The sequence below is a fragment of the Myotis lucifugus genome, unplaced genomic scaffold, assembly GCF_000147115.1.
Source record: "Myotis lucifugus unplaced genomic scaffold, Myoluc2.0 scaffold_206, whole genome shotgun sequence".
NCBI classification, from domain to species: Eukaryota; Metazoa; Chordata; class Mammalia; order Chiroptera; family Vespertilionidae; genus Myotis; species Myotis lucifugus.
The window spans coordinates 1,078,538-1,091,200 of NW_005871254.1; positions in this window are offsets into that span (position 1 = coordinate 1,078,538).

Consider the following 12,663-nt stretch of genomic DNA (forward strand, 5'->3'; position numbering starts at 1 on the left):
AGTAGGTTGCATGCAGTAGGCAGCCAATGAATGATTCTCTCTAATTATTGATGTTTCTATCTCCCTCTCCCTCTCCCTTCCTCCTCTGAAATCAATAAAAACATATTTTTAAAAAAGAGAGAGTGGACTGGCAAAGGAATTCTATATTGGCAGTATCTGCCTTTAAAATTTGGGAAAAGTAAGTTGAGTTTTCAGTGTAGTCTGCAGGCATTACTGTCCAAGTACATCGTTGTAATTCTGACATGAAAGCAAGTAAGAATTGGCTTTCAGGATCAACAGCGGTGCTAACGAAAGCACTACAAAGATCTATCCCTGGAAGTGACTCAGTGTTTGAGTGTTGACCTATGAACCAGGAGGTCACAGTTCAATTCCTGGTCAGGGCACATGCCCTGATTGTGGGCTCGATCTCTAGTAGGGGGTGTGCAGGAGGCAGCCAACCAATTATCCTCTCTCATCATTGATGTTTCTCTCTCTCTCTCTCCCTCCCTCCCTCCTTCCCTCCCTCGCTCTCTCTCTTTCTTCCTCTCAGAAATCAATAAAAAATATATTTTAAAAAAAGATCTTGCCCTGACCGGTTTGGCTCAGTGAATAGAGCGTCGGCCTGCGGACTCAAGGGTCCCGGGTTCGATTCCGGTCAAGGGCATGTACCTTGGTTGTAGGCACATCCCCGGTTGGGGGTGTGCAGGAGGCAGCTGATCGGTGTTTTTCTCTCATTGATGTTTCTGACTCTCTATCCCTCTCCCTTCCTCTCTGTAAAAAATCAATAAAATATATTTAAAAAAAAAAAAAAAGATCTATACCTGAAAGAATTTACTTTCTAGTGGTATGGCTCAGAGTAAGGTTATGTATGACTGGATGCCAATATATGATTACATTATTTGTGGCTCTTAGATCTTGAACAAATCTTCATCCCCCTCCATGAGGCTTTTTAAATATGGAGGATATGAGATGAGTATTACAAGGGCTTATGCAAAGAATGATGAGGTCTTGTTTGCAATATTCCTCAATTATAGATTTAATTCGTTCAATGGCCTCTGCATTGGTTTATTTTTGTCAATATCATTTTTTGAACAAAGTTTATTTGGAATGGAATCTAAAAGAGGGCTTGGCTAAGTCAAAGTTTGGCTGAAAAAACTGAAATAGCTATGGACGAGTCCTCTTGAGGGTCATTAGAAGTTCAAGATGTAAGAATCTCTCCTCCCCCCCTCCTTTTTAAAATATGTTTTATTAAATTTTTTATTTTTTTAGAGAGAGAGGAAGGGAGAGGGATAGACAGAAACATCAATGAGAGAGAAACATCATTGATTGTCTGCCTCCTTGTTGGGAGTCATTATAAATCACATATACATCTCCAGCTTACAACAAGAGGTTTCTGGCTCCTCCAAGCCAACTCCCGATTTGGCCTGGAGTTAAAAGTTAACCTTGCGATTTAGCCTGGAGTTAAATAACATACCCTCACCCTAAGCACAAAGCAAGCTACATCTCCACTGATAAGCTGCGACATTCCAAAGCCTGTTATATCCTTAACGACTTCCTTTGCCCACCCCCTTCCTCTAGAAACAACATAAATACCACTCGCTGTAAAGAATAAAACTGAGGCTTGATCAGAACTTTGTCTTGCCTCCATTTCTTCGCGTCTCCTATCCTCTCATTCCTTTGCAGGATTTGGTGCGGTGTACCCACGAAGCGTGCCCTGCAGGTCGGGGCACCTCCTGCACGCCTCCCACTGAGGATTGAGCCCTTAACCTGGACATGTGCCCTGACCAGGAATCGAACTGGTGACTCCTGGTTCTGAGTCAATGTTCAATGTCTGAGTCACACAGGCTGGGATATTTTGAGAGAAGGAAATTTGGGCTTTGTGAGCTTCAAGAAAGTCATATCCTAGGAGATGAATAGGGACAGAGGGAACTAAAAGAAATTGCTAAGTTCTTTGTATAGGTCCAAGATGAAAAGAAATTTGAAGGGATTCAGAGAGTCATGGATTGATTGGCAACTCCCACTATTTGTATGGTTTAGTACTTTGAGGAAGAGGAATGAAGAGTCTGATAACTTGGCTCCAGTATCTACAAGGGCTCTAGTTACCACATTCCCAGTTGTTATGTCAATTCCTCCTTAGGAATTAGTTAGAAGCACAAGGGAAATCCCTTCTTGATCCTCAGAGCAACCCCATTGCTGAGAAAACAGGTTGGAGTCCTTGAGGATCCACAAATTTTATGGGCTCTTGGACTTTGTAATTGCCTTTGAAGATTTAAACAATCTTTTTCCAAATGTCCAGGCTGTTTGCAGTTACTATAAAACCCTTAGGTGCTTTGCACTGGGGACCTTGAAAGGCAGATTTAACTGCCAATTGCTGTATTTATAAGGCTCATTACTTGAGTTGCCTGGATTTGGGCATTTAGGGCTTGTGTAGTTTTCTCTTGGGTATCTTTTGGGCTAGCTTGGGAGAGCTGCTCAGGATAGTTTACTAAATCATGGGTTTGCATGGTGGCCCAATTAAGTTGTAATATGTTGATCTGTTGTTCAACTTTGTTTTGCAGACCCTCAACAAAGGCTGGATTAAAAAGACTTGAGGTGTCATCATTGACTTCATTTATGCTAAACTACTGTTTAAAAATATTTTTGAGCCTATTGTCATAATCCAAAACAGTTTCATTGGTTTTTCTTAACACATTTTAAAATTTTCTTCTAATCAATAACTCAAGTACAAGCTCAGCTGGTGTGGTTCAGTGGTTGAGCTGACCCATGAATCAATTTCTGGTCAGGGCACATGCTCAGGTTGTGGGCTCAATCCCCAGCAGCAGAGGGCAGCAGATGGATGATTCTAATCACTGATGTTTCTCTCTCTCTCTCTCTCTCTCTCTCTCTCTCTCTCTCCCTCTCTGAAATCAATAAAAACATTTTCTGAAGCCTTGGGTATCTTTTTATGGAAGACATTTAGCCAGTTTTATGGCTTCTTGTCCTCAATGAGAAAAGTCTGTCATAAAGTTTTGCTATCCTGCCTTGCTTAGTCCTTCTCTGGCATGTCCTTCTCCTATGAACATATGGATAAGCTCATAGAAGTCAGATAACCCTGGCTCCTATGTTTGAGTAGTGAACAGAAATTCTCCTGCAAACCCAATGAGGTCCTATTTGGGATTCGGGAAATCTTTAATAATGGCATGGAGCTCAGCTTAATTTTATGGGGAATAAAAAATAAGGAGCTATTGTCTTGGGTCAGGCTCATCTGACATTTTAATTTTAAATGGAGTGTGCATCTAATGGAGCCTCAGGTTTATTGTTATAAAAAGGGAATTGAATTGAGCAAGTAAAGGGTAAAGAGGGAGAGGACAGGTAGATAACAAAGGAATGAGAAGTGCAGATAATGAGACATCAGAAGAATATTTAGAATTCTTCTCAAGTTTAGTAAGTCTGTGAGAAACTCAGAATTTTCTTTGGTTAGTTCAGAATTTGTGTTTTGGAGGGAAGCAATTTTGGAATCACTTATGTGTTTGGAGGCTATAAAATGCCAATTAAATATGCTTCCCATCAACTGTAATCATCCCAGGTAATTATGGTCCAGTGAGATAGAAATTTTCAGGATAAGAACCCAGAATTTTTGTACATAAATATTACAGTGGGAGTTCCAGAGGGTGGCTATTGAGCAGCCATTTCCTTAGAAAGTGAAATTCTCATTTTTCAAAAGAGTGATTACTCGCCAAACAGCCATTTTAAGTCCCATGGACAAAGAGCTGGCAACAGAGGATGCCCAAATAGAGCCTGAACCTTGGGTCCAGGAGGACTTACTACAACAATCTGGACCACCAAGGAGATGATAAAGTGCAATGGACACTTGCGGGTACCTTACTCAAATACTGGACAAGGGAGGAAGATCACTCTAGATCCTACTTCTGACACCATGTAATTGTTAACGGAGGGAAGGGGCTTCATCTCCCCCCAGTTGCTCGTGGGGGTGGAATTTTTGCAATATCCCAAGAAAAGGAATTTTCTGAGACTCACAGGAGATTTTTATTTGCATGGAATTAAATCCCTGAGTCTCCAAGGTCCCATTTCCCTTAGTCCAGTCATAGAAGTGTAGCTAGGGTTTCAGTAGAGCTAAAATCAGAGCCAGTGTCCAAAGTTTCCTTATCATGTTGGAGCCGAGTCCAATCCAGTATCAAGCTAGCTTAGCTTGTGTTTCCCTCTGCAACCCATTAGTCCATTACCATGGGCCATACAGGCAAATGGAAGGGAGCAGTAATGAGAGAGCCCCACTAGCCAGGAGTCACAGGCCAGGAGCAACAAGAGAGCCAAGGGTCATGAGCCATGAGCCAAGTGCACCAAGAGTAACAAGGGAGAGAGCTTGTTTCAGAGATTATGTATTCCCAAATTTTCACGCGCTTGCAGTGGCCACGCCCATTCTGACCAATGATCTCCATTCCCAGGGATCATTAATTGAAGGCAAGCACCTTCCCTATGTCACCCCAAACTTACTAGGCAAGCGGCTATCTTTTTTTGTCCAGTCCCCTTTCCTCAGTGTTTGCAGGGAACAGACCAGTGGTTCCCTGGGGAGTGCAAAGTTGCAGCTTCCTGGTGAAGCTGCCCAAATGATACGCCTATAATGTCTGGCTTTCCCCTTTGCTCCTTTCCTGTTATTAATAACTAGCTAATTACAATGGTATCATAATGTCAATCAATTTTGATAAGGAACTATAAGGTAAACAGAAGCCTTATTTGGGAGTATTCAAAAATTGCAATTCTGGACACATAGATTTGGGGGAAAAAACCCAACAGTGTTCCAAGGGGAAAAAGAAAGAGACAGGGTGTTTAAAGACAGAAAAATGGGGACTTCCAGAGGAAAGCTGTTTTGAAACAAGTTGTTTTGAAAGAGCTGTGATTGGTGCCAACAAGCAAACTTACATTGTGCTATTCTGATTGATTGCTGTGTCTATTGCCAGGTGAAATGTTATGTATTTCAATATAGAGGTCAGGGATGCAGAGTCCGTCCCCAGGACTATAGCAGTATGTGGCAATTTGCGCTTTAGCCCAGTTCAAAAGTTTAGTTTCTTATGGAGGGTGTGTGTTAGCTCAGAGTCCTAGAGCCTCCCGGCTCCATTTTAGATTGCTCTTTCAACAATATTAACTCCATTTTGCTACTTTTCGGTCACAGCTAGCTCCTCACTTTGAATCAGTCCAACTATGCCCTTTCTCCTTTCCAGCACCTAGGTTACTGAAGGAAATCACTAAAATTCATGTTCTACAAACTTAGCTTTGATCTTTAGACTTAGCCTTCATCAGCTTCACATTGTTCAAACTTCCCTCAACCAGAGAGAACCGACTTTCCTCTCCTACTTCATACTTACAATGTTTCTATGTATACGCCTGTATGTTGTGCAGCTCTTTATTTGCACACAACTGAACCCGGCTGGCAAACTTAAGCAAAATAGAATTTTTGGAAAAGATACAGCAGAGATCAAAGAACTTTAGGAAAAGCTCAGCAGACAGGTCTTGGGAAGATCATGAACCAGAAGGACCCAGGACAGCCTCCTCTGAGCTACTGCCGTCAGAATGACTCAGCTTTAATCGTTTCCCTTGGTATGTTTTGCCAGGGCTGACGGGCAAACCCTGAATGATGGGTGAATGACTATTCTGACACAGGTTTCTGTGAAAGAGAGGCTAGGGGTCACTTGGCTATAGCCACCAAGTAGCACTGTTCGCCTGCCTTGTTAGTCTTTTATTGTCACAACAGCTTGAATTAAAATTAACCTCTAGATACAATCAGCAGGGTAAATATCCTTGAGAAAGCGCATGCTTCTACAAGTTTGGGTCTAAAAGACTAAACATAGAGATTCTAACAAAACACCCTGGGGGATCGGACTTGTTTGGAAAAGTCAAGGTAGGGGCTGCCGCCTTCGCCTTCGGCAAGGTGCTCCCAGAGGCCCCGACCTTTCCGAGAATCCTCCTCACCGACAGTCCAACCAAGTCCCGTGCTTCCCCACATCCGTTTCTCTGCTGAAGTTTCACATTCTTGAGATAAATAGAATCTGATTGGTTCCCTTAGGTCATATTTCTACTTCTTTAATTAGCACTTCTACCAAGGCCTCACAGAATTATACAAGTAGGTCTAAAAACAGAAATTGAGGACTGTTAACCAAATGAGGGAGAAGAGATGTTAGGCGAGCAAAAGCAATAGCCTACATGCTCCTTCAGCCCCTTTCTTCCAGTCTCTGGAAAAGCCATCCCCCCTGTTGCCCCAGGTCAGTCACCGCCATATTCTTGATTGAACACTTCCTGCCTCCCTGGGGATGGAGCTGTCTTTAACTCCCCTTCCTCTGTGCTCAGTCTTGCTCCCCTTGCTAACACTTCTTCCACAGACCTTGAAAAGGTTTTTGAGTCATACTTCTTATTAAATTTGTTCATGTTATTTATTTATCTTTTTGTTAATTCTCACCAGAGGATATTTTTTCCATTGCTTTTCAGAGAGAGTGGAAGGGAGAGAGAGAGAGGAAAAAAAAACACAAACACCATTGAGAGACACATCTACTGGTTGCCTCCCATACCCGCCCCGACCAGGGGGTAGGGAGCAAACTTGCAACCCAGGTATGTACCCTTGACCAGAAATCAAACCCGGGACCCTCAGTGCCAGGGTTGACGCTCTAACCACTGAGCACACTGGCCAGGGCATGGGATACAAGTCCCACTTTGATACATTTATATATTATGATATGATTGCCATTGTATCTACATTTATTAAACTACATAATCATAGTGCAATATTGTTGTCTATATTCCTTATACTGTGGATTAGATTACTATGATTTATTTACTACTCATTGCATGTTTATACCTTTAAACAACATCAGTTTTATCTTCTCACCACCCCATTCCCTGGTAACCACCATTTTACTCTCTCTCTCTCTCTCTCTCTCTCTTTTTTTTTTTTTTTTACAAGTTTGACATTTTTTATATTCCATATATAAGTGATATCATACAGTATTTATCTCTCTCTTGTCTGACTTACCTCAGTCAGCATAATACGCAAAGCTCTATTTGCTCTATTTGCTCTATTTGTGTTTTCACATTCCTTCAATCTTGCCAGTAGCAAGTCTGCAATTCCTGCATTTGGCAAAGATATTGATTACATGTAATCTTTAAATATTCAATTAAAATTATAATATGTATTTATTACATAAAATTTTCTCATCTTTTAAAAAACATATTGATTTCAGAGAGGAAGAGAGAGGGAGAGATAGAAACATCAATGATGAGAGAAAATCATTGATTGGCTGCCTCCTGCATACCCCACACTGAGGATTAAGCCTGCAACCCAAGCATGTGCCCTGACTGGAATCAAACCTGGGACCCTTCAGTCCACAGGCCAACACTCTATCCACTGAGCCAAACCAGTGAGGGCAAATTTTCTCACCTTTTAATAGTTTCACTTTTCAATTATAAATCATTTCAGAGTTATAAAAAAGTCAGAAAAATAGTACAAAGAATTCCTATATATCCTTTACCCAGCTTCTCCAAGTGTTTATAACTTACATAAACACAATATAATCAAAACCAGGAAATTAATACCAATATATTTTTATTACCTAAATTAGAGACCTCATTCATATTTTGTTACGTCTCCTATGGCCTTTTATGGATGAGAACCCATCCATGGCCACATGGTATTTGTGTCATGTCTACTTAGTCCCCCTTTATCTGGTACAATCCCTTTCCCTTACTTTGTCATTCATGGCTTAACACTTTTGAAGACTCTCAGACAATTCTTTTATAGAATTTCCCCTAATTTGGGTTCGTCTATTTCCCCATGAGTAAATTCAGGTTGTGAATTTTTGGCAAGAATACAACGTGGAAATAAAACAAATATGGAAGAGTATTTAGGAAAACACTAAAAAGGAAAAATTGAGGGGAAATAGCCTTACAAGATATGGAAACATACTGTACAGCCTCTATAACTGAAACAGAACAGTATCAGCATGAGTAGGCAGACGAGTGGAATAAAGGAGAAAGCTCAAAAATAGACCTAAGCACATTTGGAAACTTAATATAGTGATCAAAGTGGCATCTCAAGCCACTGGGGCAAATATGAACTTGCTAAAATATGGTGCTGGAATAACTTCATACCCATTTGGAATAAGGTAAACGTAGAATCATACCTATCATTTTACATGAAAATAAACTCAAACTGGATCACATGTCTAAATGTAAAAAAGGGAACCATACAAGTACTAACAAAAAATATGAATGACTTCCTCTTTAACTCATTGTAGAGAAAGTCTAATTATGACTCAAAATCCAGAAACAACTGATATAAAATAAAACAAACAATGGATAACCCAGCCTACATGGCTCAGTGGTTGAGCATCGACCTATGAACCAGGAGATCACGGTTAGATGTGCTGGGGTGTGGGCTTGATCCCCAGTGTGGGGTGTGCAGGAGGCAGCCAATCAATGATTCTCTGTCGTCATTGATGTTTCTATCTCTCCCTCTCACTTTCTTCCTCTCTAATATCAATAAAGACTTTTTTTTAAAAAAATGGATAAATTTTAATGCATACAAATAAAACATTTTTCATGCAAGAGCCATAAACAAAGTCAAAAGACAATTGACAAATGATATAAAATATTTGCAACAACATATGTCACAGACAAATGGCTAATATCCTTAATATACAAAGAGCTCTTAAAGAATAAGTGGCGCCGAAACCGGTTTGGCTCAGTGGATAGAGCGTCGGCCTGCCGACTGAAAGGTCCCAGGTTCGATTCCGGTCAAGGGCATGTACCTGGGTTGCGGGCACATCCCTAGTGGGAGATGTGCAGGAGGCAGCTGATTGATGTTTCTCTCTCATCGATGTTTCTAACTCTCTATCTCTCTCCCTTCCTCTCTGTAAAAAATCAATAAAATATATTTTAAAAAAAAGAATAAGTGGCAAAGAATAAAAAACTCAATAGTAAATATAAAAAAAGAAAATCAAAATGGCCCTTAACATATGAAAATATGTCCAAATGTTAAAAATAAAAGAAAAGCATATTAAAACAGCACAAAGACTATTTATCTTTTATCAGAGCAGCAAAATTTCAAAGTCCGACAGCATATTTTATTAACAAAAATGTGGAGATAAGGCTTTCTCATACATTATTGGTTGGAATACAACCCTTTTGAAGGAGACCTTGGCAATATCTAGCAAATCTATATATGTATTTTTTGACCCAGAAGTCCAAATTTGAGAAATTTACCCTGAAGATACACTTCCAACACTATGAAAAACATACATAAAAGGATATTCATTTTGCAGAAAAAAATGGAAGCAACCTAAATGCCCACTGAGAAAGGGAAAAGCAGCCCCTGATAGCCAGGAGGTGGCCTTCAGCTGCACCTTGATGTTGTGTTGAACATAAACAACTTCCCAGAACATGCATATCAGAAAAGGTCACAGTGTGACTAGGATGGATCAAGACAAAACAAGACCACTTGCAATCATAGCTGAAGACAGACAAATTGATGAACATTGTCCCAAACACAAAATGAGCACATGACCCCCATCTGGCTAATGTGAGTGACAGCTGCCTCTTTATCACCTATAGCTTTAGTTTTACTCTTGTCTTCTGTCCTTCTGGATAGCATTCAGTCAGATGCCTCATCACAGTTACCCCAATTTCTAACAGCATCAAATCCCCCAAAAAGCTCACTAAAGTCCTCTCCAAAATAACATAACACACGTACAAATCCCACAAGAAGTCTTTTCTAGCACCCTCTTATTGAGGTGGCCCCACTGTTAATTCTCCCGTTATGCAATGATTAATAAACTCAACTGGTTTGAGTGCAAGTGTATTCCTGGTGGTATTTGGCTGAAAGGCAATGGCACCATAATAAGAGTAGTTGAATAAACAGTGTACTGGGCAGCATGCTCAGCATTTTACAAGATCCATCTCATTTAATCCTCACAAAGATTGCACAGTCTGTGCATGGCAGAGAATAGAGGTAAATTAGGGTGGTTTTGCTCTATAGACCCTCCACCACCATCACCTCTACCCCTACTTGTGACATACCCAGGATTTTTTCTATGATCATAGCCCACTCTGCTTCCATTTCAAAGGCACAGACACTCCTGGTAGGTTCTTCAAATATCATTTAACCTGCCCTACCGGTTTGGCTCAGTGGATAGAGCGTCGGATTGAGGACTGAAGGGTCCTGAGCTTGATTCCAGTCAAGGGCACATGCCTGGGTTGCGGGCTCCATCCCCAGTAGGGGGTGTGCAGGAGGTAGCTGATCAATGATTCTCTCTCATCATTGATGTTTCTATCTCTCCCTCTCTGAAATCAATAAAAATATATCTTTAAACAATCATTTAACCTAGCTCCTTTATTTCCTGTCCTTTTCCTCGTTCAACATCTTTCTATCCTTAAACATTAAACTTGTCTACCATTGAAAATCCTAGAGCCACTTCCTGCCAGGGCATTTGTGAAGTCAACTCTACCAGGGTAGAGCTCAGAACCAGAGCCTTAACCTATGTTTCTCAAATTTTAATGTGCCCAGGAGTCTCCTGTGGATCTTGTTAAAATGTAGATTCTAATTCAATAGGTCTGAGATGGGCCCTGAGAAACAGTATTTCTAAGAAGGTCCCAGGCTCCTGGCATTAACAATTGTTGGGATAAAGGGCCAGGCTGAGTTCTAGGGTTAGCATTACTGCTCCATGGTGCCAACCTTGACATCAGTGTGTCTCTGTGTCACAGGAGAAGTGACTAAGAAAGAGCTGACTGTCACAGGAGAGAAAGGCCAGGACTTGCTTCTTGCAAGTTGCAAGAATTCACTTGTGAGGCTCATGAGACAGGGGCGAGGCCCCACAAATTATGTAGGGGATCCTAGGTGTGGGTGGGTGTGTTTTTGGTCACCCTCCCTGGGTGGTAGAGGAAAGGAAAGTGCTTAGGATTAGAAACTGAAGTTGCCTCTCTTGGACTGCTGGCTTTAGGGAAGCCCGGAGCTAGCAGGACTCCCAGGGTGTCCTTGCAGGAACCCTGGGCTCACAGACCACAGGCATCACGTCACTGCTGGCTTAGAGAACCAGGATTCATGAGGTTTATATACCAGCCACTTCCAGATTCTACTCGATCAAATAGCCAATCAACCACTGCATGAGGAACTTAAAGTAAAGATAAAAATAGGAAGATAGAAAGAACCAGTGGTACAATACAACAGGCAATACTAAAAGAATTCAATATTGTAAATGCCAAGTGGATCCTATAGATTATAATTTACTACTGGGGTTTCAGATTATGGAGAAAGCTCATGGGGTTGTGCGGGTCAGAGCGAGAAAGAAAGGACACACATTGGAGTTTGTAGTATGGAATTGGGATAATCAGAAAGGATCGTTGTGGGACTTTGACCAGAGGATACTGGATGTTCAAGGCCCATGTGCCATACGCATGTGCAAAGGCAATGACACAGCAGTTTTACTGTACGCTCTGCGCAGGCGTACCTTTCTATAACCCAAATACTAATGTCACTATTTGGCAAGACGTCTCTTTTGTCTGAGTTGGTATAAAAATGTGTTACTGACCAGCCGGTGGGTGGCTGCTTTGTGTTTGCTACTGTGTTGGCAAGAACTGCTGTGTTTGGAAAGACTGTCCCATGTGCAATGGCTGCTTAGTCTACAAAAAGTCTCTCCCACCTGCCAGCGGCTACTCATTTCTTCTTCCAATTTCCGGCGTCGGAGGTTCAGCCCCTAGCAGAGGGGCTGTGACCCAACCATCATTGTTTTTGATGTTGTCGTGAGTACTTCACTTTTACAACAATATCACTCAGAGGACTCTAATTAAGGTGTTCCAGTTTACAAACAGACAGATTTATAAGCAGTTGATTTGAAACAAAAGATAATTTTTAAATAGAAAAATACATAATCAGAGACTAATTAGGAGGAATTGAATGACATAAAGAGTTGTTCTTTTTTTTAAAAATATATTTTATTGATTTTTTTTTACAGAGAGGAAGGGAGAGATATAGAGAGTTAGAAACATCGATGAGAGAGAAACATCGATCAGCTGCCTCCTGCACATCTCCTACTGGGGATGTGCCCGCAACCCAGGTACATGCCCTTGACCGGAATCGAACCCGGGACCCCTCGGTCCGCAGGCCGACGCTCTATCCACTGAGCCAAACCGGTTTCGGCGAAGAGTTGTTCTTGCCCAGCTGGCGTGGCTCAGTGGTTGAGGGTGGACCTGTGAACCAGGAGGTTGTGGTTCGATTCCCGGTTGGGGCACATGCCGGGTTGTGGGCTCGATCTCCAGTGTGGGGCGTGTAGGAGGCAGCAGATCAATGATTTTCTCTCATCACTGATGTTTGTATTGAAGCATAGTAACTTCCATCTTGTATAAAAAACTGCTGTTTGAAACTCTCTGCTATTGTTAGATAGTCCCTAGTCCTGTAAACTCTGTCATTATAAACTCTCTTACCTTAAGACAGTCTGTTATTCTGTAAAATGACTTTGCTTTTAGTTCAAATAATAGAAAAAGATAAACTCAACTGTCTGACCTTGTAAGCTGGCCATCCAATGTAATAGACTAATACTGATAATAATTCCCATATTCTTATGCCAAGTACAAACTCATTATGTATTCAAGGTTACAACTGTCTGTAACAATAACTCACACAGAGCCCTTTGTAATATCTGCAAACAA